This window comes from Nomascus leucogenys, chromosome 3 (assembly GCF_006542625.1).
Source record: "Nomascus leucogenys isolate Asia chromosome 3, Asia_NLE_v1, whole genome shotgun sequence".
NCBI classification, from domain to species: domain Eukaryota; kingdom Metazoa; phylum Chordata; class Mammalia; order Primates; family Hylobatidae; genus Nomascus; species Nomascus leucogenys.
This window is the reverse complement of record NC_044383.1, coordinates 111,672,762-111,688,773: the sequence shown is the minus strand read 5'-3', so window position 1 is coordinate 111,688,773 and position 16,012 is coordinate 111,672,762.

Here is a 16,012-nt window from a genome sequence, read left to right as displayed (position 1 = left end):
AAAATGAAGCAAACAATAAAAAAAAGACATACAAAATGCATGTCCACATTTTTCATTACTAGATTCAACAGACTTGATATTATGAAAGGTTTCTAAATGTTCCCTCTCAATTTCTGTAATTTTCTTCGTGCTGAACAGTGACAAAGAGTTCACAGACCAACACTGGACAGCAGATCCTACTTCGAGTAGCCCTGGACTCAATGACAGAGGTAGTCACACCTCTTAGCTTTTTTGCATTTTTCCTAGTCATTTTATTTGCTGAATAACTCCCTCTCATAATTGTAAGGAAATAAAAATAATTTTCTCTCTACCCATGAATAGTTCTTAATCAGGATGAACCCCTGTAACAAAAGACAGAGTAACAAGAGAGAAAAAAACCAGAAGTTTATTAGCATGTACGCCTCATATATACATGGGAAACACCCTGAGAAATGAGTAAATTACTAAAAGGTGGCTTTGAAATCAGGCTTTAATAGCCTCACCTGCTGAAACAAAGGGAGGCGGATGTGTGGGGAAGGCCAGGCAGATTATAGTAAGCAAGGGTAAGATGTGTTATGTAGATTTAAGTCAGTGCCTTTTCCATTGATGAGTCTCTAGTAATTTTTGTCATCCTCTGCTTTGTGGTACAGAGAGGGAGGCATCTTTACAAATGGAGATTTCCTTTATAGAAATAAATTTCCCTTATAAAAGAGTAACTTGTCCAGTCAGCCCTTCCTACCCCTGGGTTCCACATCTGTGGATGCAACCAACTCTGGTTTGAAAATATTTGAGAAAAAAACATGCATCTGTACCAGACATGTACAGCCTTTTTTCTATTCATTATTCTCTATGCAATACAGTATAACAACATAGTTGTTTATACAGCATTTACATTATATTAGATATTATAAGCAATCTAGAGATGATTTAAAGTATACGGGAGGATGTGCATAGGTTATATGCATATATTATGCCATTTTATATCAGGGACTTGAGTATCCATGAATTCTGGTGTCCATGGGGGTCCTGGAAACAATCCCCCACAGATACTGTGGGACAACTGTACTCTGATTTCAGAGCGTCTTTCGTGTCTGCAGTTTCTCAAAATAATCCTTGTGCCAAAAAGGCGTATTTTGAGATGGCTTGTTCTCGTCTCCTACATAGTTAAACCCTAAAGTGGCAGTGAAGGGTACAGATGTCAAGCAGGTGCTCTGAGATGGTGGGGAACATCAGTGTGCATGTGGGGACCTGTGCCACCACAACCTACCACAGGCTGCTTGTGCTATGTGACTATTGTAGTCCTGATAGAGTTGCCACAGAGTCAGGGCCCACTGTTGTGCAGCCTTATCCTTGGCACTGAATGCTTTAAAACCAAAGGACTTATCTCTACCGTCTCCAGAATCCTTCAAATATTACAATTTTTATGACCTTTAGAAAATGCAGGCACTGTTTCTAATAAACATGGGAACTGCAACTTCTCATGGAATTGCCAACTATTTTATTTTTCTCAAATTTTCTAAGACCAAATATCTATGGATACAAAAAGTTCAGCATGACAAGATCTACTGTTCTCCCACATAATTTTTCATGGTAAGACTATGGGGAAGTTTCAACCTCTTCCCTTTTGTCAATTTTGGAGTATTTCTTTGTTTAATATATGAACAACCAAAAAAAGCCCAGCCACACACCAGAACCTCATTTTATCTCAAGCAGAAGCTGCTGAACAGAAAGCTCAGCTTTTAAAAGTCTTGTTAGGATTGCCAGATTTAATAAATATAAATGCGAGACATCTAGTAAAATTTGAGTGTGAGATAAACAACAAAACATTTAGTATGGACATGGACATGATGGGCCTGTCCTCTGTGTGGAATACACTTATACTAAAAATTTATTCTCAATTTTCAGTCAAATGTAACTGAATGTCTTGTATTTTATCTGGTAATGCTGTCTTGTGTAAATTATTTTGTTTAGATGGGAACATTTTCCTGTGTTACTACTGTGTGGTTTTTGTCTTGTTTTTTTGAGGTTTGGTGGATTTTTTTCACTATTTGAACACACTTTTTAAAAGGCTCTCTGCCATTTCCAGCTCATTATCAATGACACCATTAGCATCACCATAGCTTTAAATTATGTTAAAACAGGATTAGAACTACTGACAAATTTTAAAAGCAAGAGACTCCCAAGGAAGTAAGGATCAAATTATGATCAAGAAAGGAAAGGAAGGAAATGCCAGCCTCGGTCTGTAGATAATGCTCAGCATAGTGAATGCTCTGTGATGGAGTCAGACACAGAATACCCTTGGGAGGCCAATGGGCACTCAGCCTCACATTTCACAGATGGAGAAACTTGAACACAAAGGGAGTTAGTGGCTTTTTCAGCGGGGCAGGAAGCAGGTGTGTAAAGGAATGGGAGAAGAGAAGAGAAAAAAAATCTTCCAAAACTCAGTCTTACCTACCAAAGCATGAAGAAGGCAGACATCACAAATATGTGGATATTTTTATTAAAATATTATTCTTCTATCTGGGCATGCTCGTATGCTCCTGTATTCCCAGCTACTTGGGAGGCTTAGGAGAGAGAACCACCTGAGGCCATGAATTTGAGGCTACAGTGCACCATGATCGCACCTGTGAATAGCGACTGCATTCCAGCTCAGGCAACATAGCAAGACAATATTTCTAAAAAATTTTTAAATAGTTTTCTTCTAGACAGTGAGAAAGTTTTACCTCTATAGTTACCACCCTTTATAAGCACAAATCATGGAATCAACACATTCTAAAATTTGAAAGGGTATTAGAGAACATTTATTCCAATCTTTTCATTACATTGATGGAGGAACTGTGAGGCCAAGAGGTTACGTGGCTTTACTGAGTTTTATAACTTGTAGAAATCCACCTGGGTCCACGACTAAGGATTTCTACAACTCAGTGTTTTCAATCCAGCTTCTTTTAAATTAACAATTGATCCATAAGACATAGAAAAAAACGAGGGTCAGTCTCTTCAACCAAGGAAAGTGACTCAAATGAATTGGGAAATAATGGGATCTTAAAATGTCCCTCTCTTTTCAGTAATCTTAGGAATTGCCATCTAAGAATAGAGTCTGATCTTTTCATTAAAAAATAAATTACAAAAAATATAAAATTATAACACACATATATGTAAGACAAGCATATGTCAAAAATTTTATTTATTCATTAATGAAGGAATGAGTAAGATGTTACAAATAATTTAAATGGTATACAGAGATAAAATGTTACATTGTCTATCTGAATGCTATGAACTGAAATTTGAATTTCCCTCAAATTAATTTGTTGAAGCACTACCCCGACTCCCATCCCCATGAAATTGTAATGGAGATAGGGCAGTGATTTAAGGAGGTGATTAAGGTTAAATGAGGTCATAAGGGTACAGCCCTGATTCAATAGAATCGGTGTCCTTATAGAAAGGAAGAGACATTAGAGATGTCTCTCTCTGTCTTTCTAGCATGTGAAACCACAGCGAGAAGGTGGCTGTCTACAAGCCAGAAAGAGAGCCCTCACCAGAACCCGAGTGTGCTGGCACCCTAATCTCAGACTTCTAGTTCCAGAATTGTGAGAAAATTAATTTCTGTTGTTAAAGCCACCTAGTTTATGGTATGTCTTTATGGAAACTCTAGCTGATTAATACACAGAAAATCCATTTGCATTGCCTTAAACAGGAATCACTTGGATAGCTATGGGCAGGAAACATTTGCAGTTTTGTACAAGTTAACTTGTCTCTCCAAAGAGCTGTAAAAGGCTTGTCAAAGACAGACAAAGGGACACACCCCTACAGAATCAGATAATCCTCATAGCCGATAGTGCTTGGCACACTGGAGTGCTGGCAGGGGCTATGCTAAGATACTGTTGTATAAGGGGCTGATTCCTCTCAGCCCTCAGGACAGTGGAGTGAAATTTGAAGTTCCTGAGTCCTCTGGCTCCTCCAATTATGCTAGTGTGCTATACAAGTATGATCATTTCTACATACATCACAATGTGAAAAAGACTGAAAAGTACTGCCTTAAACAATGAACACCTTTATTACTTTACCCAACAAGAAGTATGGAAAAAAGCAAGCAGTCCAAGGGTGGTTCAGTCCCTCCATGATGTCACCAAAAGTCCACACTCTTTCCATCTTTGCCCTCTATGACCCTGAGCATGTCTTAGCTACCCTTATGGTGGCTGTTACAGTTCCCAATACCACACCCTCACAAGACTATGTCTGAAAGCAGAAGAGCAAGTTGCTTCTCTTCCTTGTTTAAATATGGGAGAAAAACCTTTTCCAGAAAAGACCCTAGAAGGTATCTGCTTATGCATCATTGACTAGGTTTGCTTTCCAAGTGGATGAATTCTCATGACTGAGGATTTAAGTTAAACAACATTTCTTCTTGGGGAAGGGAAGAAGCTACATTTCCTGAGAATGGCAGGAGCCATTTCCCACAAGGAACAGATGATCGGGCATGGGATGGCTGTTGCACAAGCCATTGGTGTCTTGTCACTAATTTGCTATGTGATTTTGGTTGAGATATTTTACTTTTCTAGTTATTAGTTTTGTTGGTAACAAAGCAATGGGGTAAAGCAACATCAGGAATATTTAACTCATGTCTACATAGGCCCATGACTGTGCTTCAGTAATTCTGTGAATTCCTAATTTATATGCAAAATTTTCTGCATGTGTATTTTTCAGAAAGGAATGCCAATAATTTTCATAAAAATGTCAAGGAATCTATAAAAAGGGGTAATAACCACTGGCCTCAATGATTTTTATAGCTCAGGCAGCTCTCATATTTTAAGGTTTATGGAATGAGTGAAGAATTTAGAAATGAGAAATTCGGTCTTGAAGAATCCCCTTCACTGGGTTAACTTGTGAATAGTGGCCAGTTTGTGCCTGGGATCTACCTGTCCTTGCCTGGGAGAGGTAATACTAACCCTAGAACCAGCAAAGAGCTCTTAGCAATGGTCTAATGATCTCACTTTCTCAGTATAGGTGAAATCCAAGGATGTTAAGTGATTTACCCAAGACCCATATCCAGTGCATGGCAGCTCACCTAGAACCTAGGTTTTCCAACCATTTAATCTTTTACCTAAAAATGCCAGATGGTTGGAATTTCTCCATCTCTCTTTTCTCTCTCTCTCTTTCTCTTTTTAGATCAAATAATGATAGTTAACTTAAAAAAATTCATTATCAATTTCAAAGTCTAAGTCTACTGTGATTACCCTAAATCCTAAATTCTCCAATGTTGAGCTACACCGTGGGATGGATCACTGACATTTTAGTTGCTACCATAATAATAGTAGCAACAGCAATAATAAAAGTCGTTATTGGTCTTGTCTTCAAGATATTGCAATGATGACAGGATATTCATTATTCTTTGGCACAAAATCAAAGACTTGACAGAGAAGGCCTAATGCAGAAAAATCTGGAAATCAATCATCTATCATTGCCAGCATACCTGGTCTGCAATATACAGTAGTCTTAGGTGACATTCCTCATCCTTTTGCCATCAGCTTCCCCTAGTTTTAAAGCAAGGAGGCATGGAGAAATACGCGTGAAAATAATGAGAAGGTGGAAGAAGAAAAGGTAAAAGGGATACTTAAGAGTTATTTAAATTCACTATAGCAGAGAAATAAAAATTCTATTTCTAAAAAGATCTGGCCACCCTCTTGCATGCTTTTCCCATTTTTATCATTTAGGATATTTGCAATGGTGAGTAATAGAAATCCCAACTGTCTTAAAAATAAAAAGACAAGTTTATTGTCTCTGGACTTGAGTGAGGGAGCACATAGCCCAAGAGACTCTTTATTTTGTTATCATGAGGAAAGCTGGTGTGAGAACTAAGCTGTTACAAGAAGCAGGGCAGAGCTGAGACGATGTCAGAGAAATGAAGCTATTTTATTTTTTAAATTGACTTAGGTTGTGTTTTCTGTATGTACAATCCAAAATAGCCAAATGATGCATCATTTAAAGGGCTGGTCCTTCAAGTCACACAGAGCTTAAAGGTAAAATAAATGAATAAAGAGCTGGTCCTATATCACTGGAAGAAAATCATGGAAAGGTATCTGGGCTGGGACATGACAAAGACATAAAGTCACCTCTTCCAAAAATTGATAAGTCAAGGAAATAAATTAAAACTGTATAGTTAATAGCAGAGCACACTTTAGAGCACTGGATTTTTAAGAGCTCCTTTAAAATGTCACTAGCATAATCCCTAAAGCAAACCTAAGTATATTTACATGAGATATCTCAGATTTCTCTCTGATTTTCTAGTCTAAAATATTTCTACTCACTGAAATGACCAGGAGTGCATTCTCATATCTATAATACATAGAGTGTTGTTCAGAACCGTAAACTTTTTTTTGAAACCTGAAATAAGCAAAAAATTTCCTCCTCAGAATTTTGTCCTAAACATGAACCCAATCTGGGCATGTGTTCGTCATTTATAAACCACAAAGGAGAAATCTGGGCCAAGTTTCAGGTGAAACTTCTCTTTTCCCACTGGTTTCAAGTCAGGCAAAATGTAATGTCTCAAGTCCATTAAAAGTGAAAGTTATTGATGTCAACTGACAGAAATTCAGATATAAGACTTTCCAACCCTGCAGTCTAAGCATCGAATGTCAGAGAAAGAGCTCCATTATTCAGATCATTCCATTTGGTAGCCATGATTCTCTGAATGGGTGTTGCTTAGTTTCTGTTTGTAAACTAGACTTTGAAGTAACCAATTAAAGCAGGCAACTAATCTAAAGCTAAGAAAGTTTAAAGCAAAAGGATATGAAGATCAATTTATCAAAGCAAACCTTCAGGGTAATCATTTTAGGTATTTTAAACACAGTCATTATTCATAACATGTATAGACTTCTTATTTGGTATACCAAGGAATAAGAATGGCCTAGGTCTCTTATGTGGCTTATTGGGATCCTACAGTGCTCTCAAGTGTAATAAAGAAATCTTGAATAATAATTTTCCAGAAGTTCATCTAGGCTTTTGAAGCTTCTGAATTGAAATTACTTTTTCGTTAACCAGATTCATAGTCCTAAAAGGACCAAGTTCCATGCAGATCTGCAGAACAAGAGGTAAACACTTTTATCTCTGATTGTAAATTCTAAGGCGTGGAGGGTTTAAAAGGAGGAGGCTGTGCCACAGATGAAGGATTGTGATTCCTAACCCAGGGCAGCATTGTCTCTTCTCTGCTCCAAAAGAGTGAGTTGATCTGAGAAATATGTGCCTACCCTGGGGAAATTAACGAATATGTGAGAATGATGTATATTTAAGAAACTTCAGACATCTAAATAAATGTTGTGTGGTCAGGAGCAAATTTCTTTCAAGCCTGTGGTTCTCAAAATTACAGTCCATCAGAAACCTCTGGAGACCTTGTCTCCAATATCAGCCCCTCTGGAAGCACCTCCAGAGTCTTCAGTAGGTGTGGGACAGAGCCCAATAAGCCTTTGAATAGCTTTCCCAGTGATTCTGATACAAGTAAGCTGGGTCTTTTCCTTTGAGAAACACAGTTTTAGACTGGACTGCTCTAGCCCAAGCCAAACTATGCAATAGGAAAAGCGCTACTACTTGGCATCAGCCTATCTTGAATTCTGATACGCTTAGCACTCCCCTTCTATGAGTTTACTTTCCTAAGAATAGAGGCAGGCAAACCTAGGTTTAGGACCTGGCTCAACTGTGCAGTAACTGTGTGATCTAACTTAAACTACTTACCATTCAATCATTCATTTATTCATTCAACAAATATGTATGAAGTCCCTGAACCTAACATCTTGAACAAACTCTTATATAGTTTACATGAAGGAGGCAAACATATACAGAGAAAAAAAAGGTAATTTTTTTACCTATTTTATTATTATTTATTTACCTATTTATTATTTATTTATTTAAAAATAAATAAAACAGAATGAGATTGAGAATAATTCAGGGGGCAGGGAGGGGCAAGCTACTCTTTTGGATGGACAGTCAAACTCTCTTAGGTCAGATGAGCAGAGACTCAAATAATGTGAAGGAGCTAGCTATGCAAAGATTTAAAGGAAGGTCAAGAGGACAGCAAGCCCAAAATAAGCTTTATGAGCCAAGGGACAGGAAGAAGACCAATAAAGCTGGAGCAGGACTGGCAAATGGGAGAGTGGAGGAGAAAGATCAGGTCAGGGATGAGGATGAGCCAGATTAGCCAGAGCTTTGGTACCTTGATAAAGTGCATCAATTCTATTCTAATTAGAATGTAGGGCCATGGGAGCATTTTAAGCAACACAGTCTCTTGTACAATGGTTAGAATACATCTAACTACTTTATAGGGATGCATCACATAGTTTTTGGTTCTTAGTAAGAGTTCAATAGATGGCAGCTATTGTTATCCTTTCCTGGATGAGGAAAATGCTGCCCACCTCAGCATTCTTTGCTCATCAGCACCATATTCCCCCACCAAGGCATCTTACTTGTCCTGTATCTCATCATCTCAGGGTCAACCAAATAGACTGAGCAAGTTACTTCTGCTGCCATTTGTGGATTTGAGGCCCCTGGAGAATGAATACATCGTAAAGATGGCTTTCCAGATGCCTTACGATACCCCTGTTCTGTCTCAAAGTAGAAAGGACTTCAAGGATCATTGGTTTTAAATTGAAAAAAGCAATCCAAGGGTCTAATAATCCAAAGTTGAAAGTGTGAGTTAAGTATTTTGGATAGAACGACAACTCATATGCTGCTTCTGGCTCCCAAAAGATCGCCTTAACCCCAGGTGTATGTGAGGCAATGGTAGTCTGGTATCCTTATTCTTCTAGCCTGAACCAACTTAATAGTATCATGGTTTCATCTTTCACAAAAACATATTAATGTTTCTAATACTATTTCATTTGTTATTTTAAATAAGAATCAAAAATAACTAGTCCAGAAGAGGCATTTGTGGTTCAAGTAATCTACCCTTGGCCAATAAATATGTATTAAGGATCTATCACCTGCCAAGCACTAAATTTATTTCATATAGTGGCTTTCAAATTAAATCTTTCAAAATAGTCCATCATGTGAAACAGATGACATGAAGCACCTTTGGTCAAAGTAGGGCCTCAGTCCTCAACTGGGGCTTTTGGATTGGTCATTGCTCTCCAGGTGGATCCCTGAAGGGTCTGAAGGAATTTGAACACATTTGAAAACTAGTGTTCTGGGTGAAAAGACTCAATAGTCCTCAGATACTGATAGAAAATGGATTGTGATAATGTTTGTGATAATGGCTCAAATGTTGATTCTTCGTTCTTTGTTTTATAAAAGATATTTTTGATGTTATAGGTTATATGTCAAACCCTTTATGGTTTTATCATTTAATGTGCCTTTTAGTCAAAGGCCCTATAATCTATCCCATTCAAATAAATATCCTGAATCTTTTATCTCCAAGAAGCCCTATCCCCTTTGTTAAAAGATAAACTTTGGTACATTAAAATTTTAAAGAGTTAACTTGAACAGACAGCAGTTCATGAATTGGGCAGCATCAAATCACAAATGGTTTGGGTTTCACTGAGAGGGTGCAATGTAAAAACTGCGTAAGATGTCCTCAGAAGAAAGACAAAGAAAATATTTGATTGGCTGAAGTAGAAAATCTTTAGTTGGAATTAGTTGGTAGTTTCTGACTGGTAAAGTTTAAGTTTCATTTTGCTATTTACATTGAGTTGTCTTACTCTGCATATGTAGGAATCTAAGGCCCTGGAGCCATCTCAGCCTAAGAATCACTTGATTAGTCTGTTTAACACTTTTCAATCAGTCATCACTTCTGCATCCCACCAATAGCATCTAGGACATAAACAACCAAAGTCTCACTGGGGCAAAGTGCAAGACTCCCTCACAAATATGCATGAGACGTAGTCAGCCATCCCCTAATATACCCCCAATGAAGCTGAATTGATTTAAGCAGGAATTTGGAAAGGTGGAAAGTGCTGTGATTTTTGAAAGTTTCAAAATTACCAATAATATGACCTAAGGCAGGTATCTTAATTTCTCAAATTAACTGTTTTGTATTTTATAAGAGAGAAAACAAACAATACCTTTCTTATCCAAGAATGACTGATAATAGTCGATACTCAATAAAGGCCAGTTTCTCTTTCACTCTGATTCTCAATTGTGAAGCCCTGTACTTCTCACCTGGAAGCCTGCAGGGATGGGAGAGAGATGAGAAAGGGCTGTGCTACTATTTTCCAACTACGTATGCCTACTGTTTTCCGACGCATGCAGCTGCTGTTATGAAAAGAAAAAGCGAATTCATTTAAAGTGTCAACCAGATTCAAAATAGCCGTTTTTGAAAAGCAACATATCATAAGATTTGTTTTCATTCATGTAAAAGGCCACAAAACGAGTGATATTAAGAGGTCCCTCAATTTCCAAAGACTGGGAACAGCACTGGGATTCATAATACTGGAAACAAAAGTGCAGCCGCCACGCTCTGCCCCTCAGCTGAAGTCATGTTGTCTCCAGAATCCCACCTAGCAGCTGCCTCTCCCCATCCCTCACTATTGGTTATCAGTGGGTAGATACGGACAATGGCTTTGCTTTTCTTCACTTCATCTGTGGTGTTTCCTGGCTTCCTGCCTCTTCCCCTTCAGTATCCAGGTCTCTCAGGGTCTTGGGAGTCGCCTGAGCAGGCGGGGATGTCTCAGGAGTGCAGCCCGGCAGTCGGGCCGCTGAGTCACAGGCTCTGTGGTGTCATCGGCCGGTAGACTGGAGGGAGACAGCTCCGTGGCTGCATCTGATTGCTAATGAGCTTTCTGGGGCCCCAGCCTTCTCATCAGCACCATTTGTTTTTACAGGCTGCCTGCCCTTTGTTGACTAGAGGCTTGTTTTCCCTGCCTTAGAGGCACTCGGAAGTTTTTCCTCGCTGGACCTGGCTGTCTCCTTTTCTTTTGAGACTTCGTGGGAGCTAAATTTAAACTTGATTAACAACATTTAGTCCAAGGAGGGTCAGGATACTATTTTCATGTTAAATGCTGCCCTTTATGTTCTTTTTTGTTTTGTTTTAAGACATAATAGGCCCTCACAATGAGATCCCTTCTGATTTTGTTGCTATGGTGTGAGAGACAAAAAAATAGTAAAAATCATTTGATTGGTTGATTCTGATCAGAGGTGGAAAAAGGGATTAATACCTCTTTTGTAAAAATCTATTGACAGGTCTATTTGTAAAGCCTCACAAATACTTCTAGTAATGACATTTTTACTCTTTGCTACGAATAACTTCAACTTAATATTTAGGGCACAGCTTGGAGTCAGTTGTTCAAGGAAACTTCCAGACTAGACTCCAGATTCCATTCTGCAACCACTAACTTTTCCTTTCTAGCATTTTCCAAGGTGTGATTAAACCATGAGACTGTAAGTTCCATTAGTGGAGGCACGGCATCTCTTGTGCCCCAGCAAGGGGACTGAATATATAAATGGACAATGGTCAGATCACATATGAGAATAGAACTCTGGGGCCGGGCGCGGTGGCTCACGCCTGTAATCCCAGCACTTTGGGAGGCCGAGGCGGGCGGATCACGAAGTCAGGAGATCGAGACCATCCTGGCTAACACGGTGAAACCCCGTCTCTACTAAAAATACAAAAAATTAGCCGGGCGCAGTGGCAGGTGCCTGTAGTCCCAGCTACTCGGGAGGCTGAGGCCGGAGCATGGCATAAACCCGGGAGGCGGAGCTTGCAGTGAGCCGAGATCGCAGCACTGCACTCCAGCCTGGGCGGCAGAGTGAGACTCCGTCTCAAAAAAAACAAACAAAGAAAAAAAAAAAGAGAATAGAACTCTGACCTTCCACCTCTGCAGCAATCACTTCTCTAAGCCAAACTATAACCTCTGGCATAGAGTGGTCAGCAGAACAGAATGGTATGCTTCCCAAACCAATCACATATACGCACCACACCCAGAAAGCCCACCTCATGCTAGCATGAGGCTCCCCCATGCCAACAGCCTCTAATCAGAGCATACCTGAAGCCTTCCTTCTTCTTCAGTAGAAAGATTTGCCAGTCCCCTCCCTGCCTTTGAGTATCTACCAGATGTGATAGTGGCTGACTTCCCAGCTATAACAAATGGAATAAATAGCCTCTGTTTGTTCTCATTTGGGTTGTCTTTATTTTCATAACATGTAATCTCTTGTAATCATGATAATGTCTAGCATATAACAAGCCCTTAGGTTAGATTGTCTGAATGAATAAATGAATAAACAAATGACTACACATTAATTCATTTCCGGATTAGAATTCTGTCTCCCTGAGGACCTGGCTTTTCACCTCACCTCTCTAAGTATCTGACTTGTGGCCTTGGAAAAGTCACTCAGTGTGTCTGGGTACCATTTTTCTCAAGCTGTAAACCAGCAAGTTTGGACCAATAATACCTATGTTTCAAATATTCCTGGATGCTCATGTTTCAAGTAGCCTTCATAAAACTTCTCTGCAACGATAGCACAGGATGCCCACCTCAATTTCCCCACCCACGCTTTATTTAAAGAGGAAATGTACTGAGTGTTTTCTATGATAATCCACTTCTTCTGAATGATGGAAGGAAAAGATAACTTTTAAGAAAATTAGCTTGTTCCGCCTGAATTATGACTTGGTGAGCCATGATACATGCAAAGTAAATGGAAAGATGATTTTTGTTGCTTATTTATTTATTTGCTAAAGATTCTGAGGAACAATCATGCTTTTGTGCTGGAAAAACATGTTGTTAAACTCTCTGCACCTCCTCTGCCTTCCCTACGCTTACTCACTTGGCTAGGATGCTCCCTCCTCTACTCTAACAATGCAAATCCTTTCGTCTTCAAGGCCTACATCACCTTCCACATTCTACATTCACTCTTCCTCAACTTTTCTTGTTTCTGATAATCTTCTGTCTAAACTCCTGTAAGATATCACTTAGAGTGCACATATAGTTTTTTTCTACTGGATTATAAATTATTGAGGGAGGTAATTTATATCTTCCTATATTTTACATGATGTCATGATAAAGCGTAAAGAGTATCATTGAGTGAGCAAATACGGTGTACCAACTGGTTTCATTTCTGTTATGTTATTGATTTTCTGCTACCCATGGATAATTGTTATAGACTCTATTTTAAAGAAGGAAAGACTGAGTTTCAGAGAGGTTGAGTAAGTTCTCCAAAGTCACAAGGGCAGCAGTACTGGGTCTCAAAGCCACTTTTTCTGACTTCTAGTTCAAGTTCTTTGAATATCACTACACCTTCCTCAACACTGTAATGATTAAATCTGTTGTTGCTTCCCCATTGACAAATTCAGCTCAAATATCTAAAACAATAACAAATATAGACTGGAGGACAAAGTTCCAAAGTTTCAAATTATATTTTCAAATTAATTTGAAATTGTAAGTCACAGCATGGGTTCTTTTTTAATTTTCCTAGAGCTTTGAACTCAGGCCTATGTACTTTTTGCATAGCAACAATAATCCTTGTCTTTATGTACTGAGTAATTTAGATACTTTAAAACTTTTTTGTAGCTATTAGGCTAAAACATAAAAACCAAAATAGACAAATCAGAAGCAATTTGATTACAGTGGACTTTCAGTTCAAAGTCAATCTATTAGATACCATGAGACCTTACCATCTCTTTTATTTTTTCTTCGGTAACCTCCATAACAGAGATGTGAAGGTAAGCTAGAAGAAAACCTAAAAGGAGAACAGATTGGAAGTAGCACAGCATCCAGCACAGTAGTTACTGTTCAAAGCATATTTATAAGGCTCAAGTGTGAAATTAGAATAATGCTCTTATTGTTATTATTATTCAGACCTTTACCAAAGCAATAATTCTAGCTTTAGAATATAAAATTCAAGGACCTAAGGAATTTATAGGCAAATCTCAATGGTATCCAGAAATGTTTTAAATTATGAAAAATGAACCTAGACGTTGTACTAAAGCAATTGGGATTTTTTGGCCTTTGGAATGGAAGGAAAACAAAAGATTCCTCTCTAAAATATCGAGGATTTTAGTTAAAAGGTTAAACACAGGGGTAGACTCTGCCTCTCCTCTCTGCCTTTATCAGCTCAGAGACAGTGGCATCAGAGATCTAGGATCTATCTCTTCCCATAAATTTATCTTCCCACATTTCCCCACCTTTTGGAAACCTGAAGATACTCTCTCCTTTGTTTTATCGCTATACAAGATTTATGGCTCTTTGTTAAAATACTATTTAAGCAAGGCCTCTAAGCCACTGCCTTGAGAGAGAAGTGCTTTTTTGAACTGAGGCCTCTTCTGTGTGATGGGTACAGCGCACATTAACAAACTTCTGTTTTTTTTCTTTTGTTAATCTGACTTTTGTTTTCAGGACAATGTTTCAACTAAGAACCTAAAAAGGGGAAGAAAATAAGTTTTCTCCCTTACAGAATAAACTCCACAACTCTTACCAAACAATGGCCTCCAAGGATATCAAGAATAGTAAATTAGACAAATGAGAGGGGCTCTCTGTTTCCTCGGAACCATTGCAAAACACAAAAGAAGTGGGCAGCTTCACCCATGTCCCTGCAAAGGACATGAACTCATCCTTTTTTTATGGCTGCATAGTACTCCATGGTGTATATGTGCCACATTTTCTTTATCCAGTCTATCACTGATGGGCATTTGGGTTGGTTCTAAGTCTTTGCTATTGTGAACAGTGCTGCAATAAACATACGTGTGCAGGTGTCTTTATAGTAGAATGATTTATAATCCTTTGGGTATATACTCAGTAATGGGGGATTTCTGGATCAAATGTTATTTCTGGTTCTAGATCCTTGAGGAATCACCACACTGTCTTCCACAGTGGTTGAACTATTGTTTACACTCCCACCAACAGTGTAAAAACATTCCTATTTTCCACATCCTCTCCAGCATCTGTTGTTTCCTGACTTTTTAATGATCGCCATTCTCAGCAAACTAACACAGGAACAGAAAACCAGACACCGCATGTTCTCACTCGTAAGTGGGAGGTGAACAATGAGAACACATGGAGACAGGGAGGGGAACATCACACACCAGGGCCTGTTGGGGGATGGGGGACTAGGGGAGGGATAGCATTAGCAGAAATACCTAAGGTAGATGACAGGTTGATGGGTGCAGCAAACCACCATGGCACGTGTATATCTATGTAACAAACCTGCACGTTCTGCACATGTATCCCAGAACTTAAAGTATTATAATAATAATAATAATAATAAAGTGGGCAGACATTTAACTGTGTCTTTCCTTGGTGGTACTCTGATACTTTACACTTACTTTTCCCTGACTACTTATCACTTTATCTTTGCCTTATTTCCTGTCTTCCTCTTTTGTCTTCACGGGGCTGTATTTTATTCATTGCATTTGTATTTAATTCTTGTATTTCTTGCACTTACAAGGGATCAAGATAACTGGTTTTTACCTGTCCAATATCTTTTTCCCCTTCTTCAGTTCTTCTCTAGGGAGCCACTCCTCCCTGAGTCTTGTTCGTTGTTGAGTGGCTGGGCTTACCTCAAAGCAGAGGGATCAAGGGACTTGACTGAACAATCAGAGTATTCCATCCACCTTTCTACAGTGATGAGTTTGAGAAACAGTGTGTCATTCAAGTGGATAGAATGAGAGTTGATCCCCAGATTTCAGCTGGAATTTTTGGTGCTCAGAAACTTCCTTTTTTGGGGTTTGATACTGGTAGGATGTAGGACTGGAATTCCTGGAGACATCCGTGTGGAGAGAAAATGTTTCAAAACAAAACCAATTTGGAGGACAGCAGAACTGAAAGATGCAAAGAGGCCAAGTCCTAAATACAGTGTTTTAGCACTTCGATCCACCCAAGCTTCAAGGTCGTCCACCCTGGGCATTTCAAGCTGTGCATCTATAAGCTCATGTTTTCTTATTTTCATCAAGTCTGACGGAGAGGATGGTTCTTTTTGTTGTTGTTGTTTCTTTTTCATTTTAGAAACAGAGTCTCACTTTATTGCCCAGGCTGGAGTGCAATGGTGCAATCTCAGCTCACTGCAACCTCTGCCTCCCGAGTTCAAGCGATACTCCTGCCTCAGCCTCCCGAGTAGCTGGGAT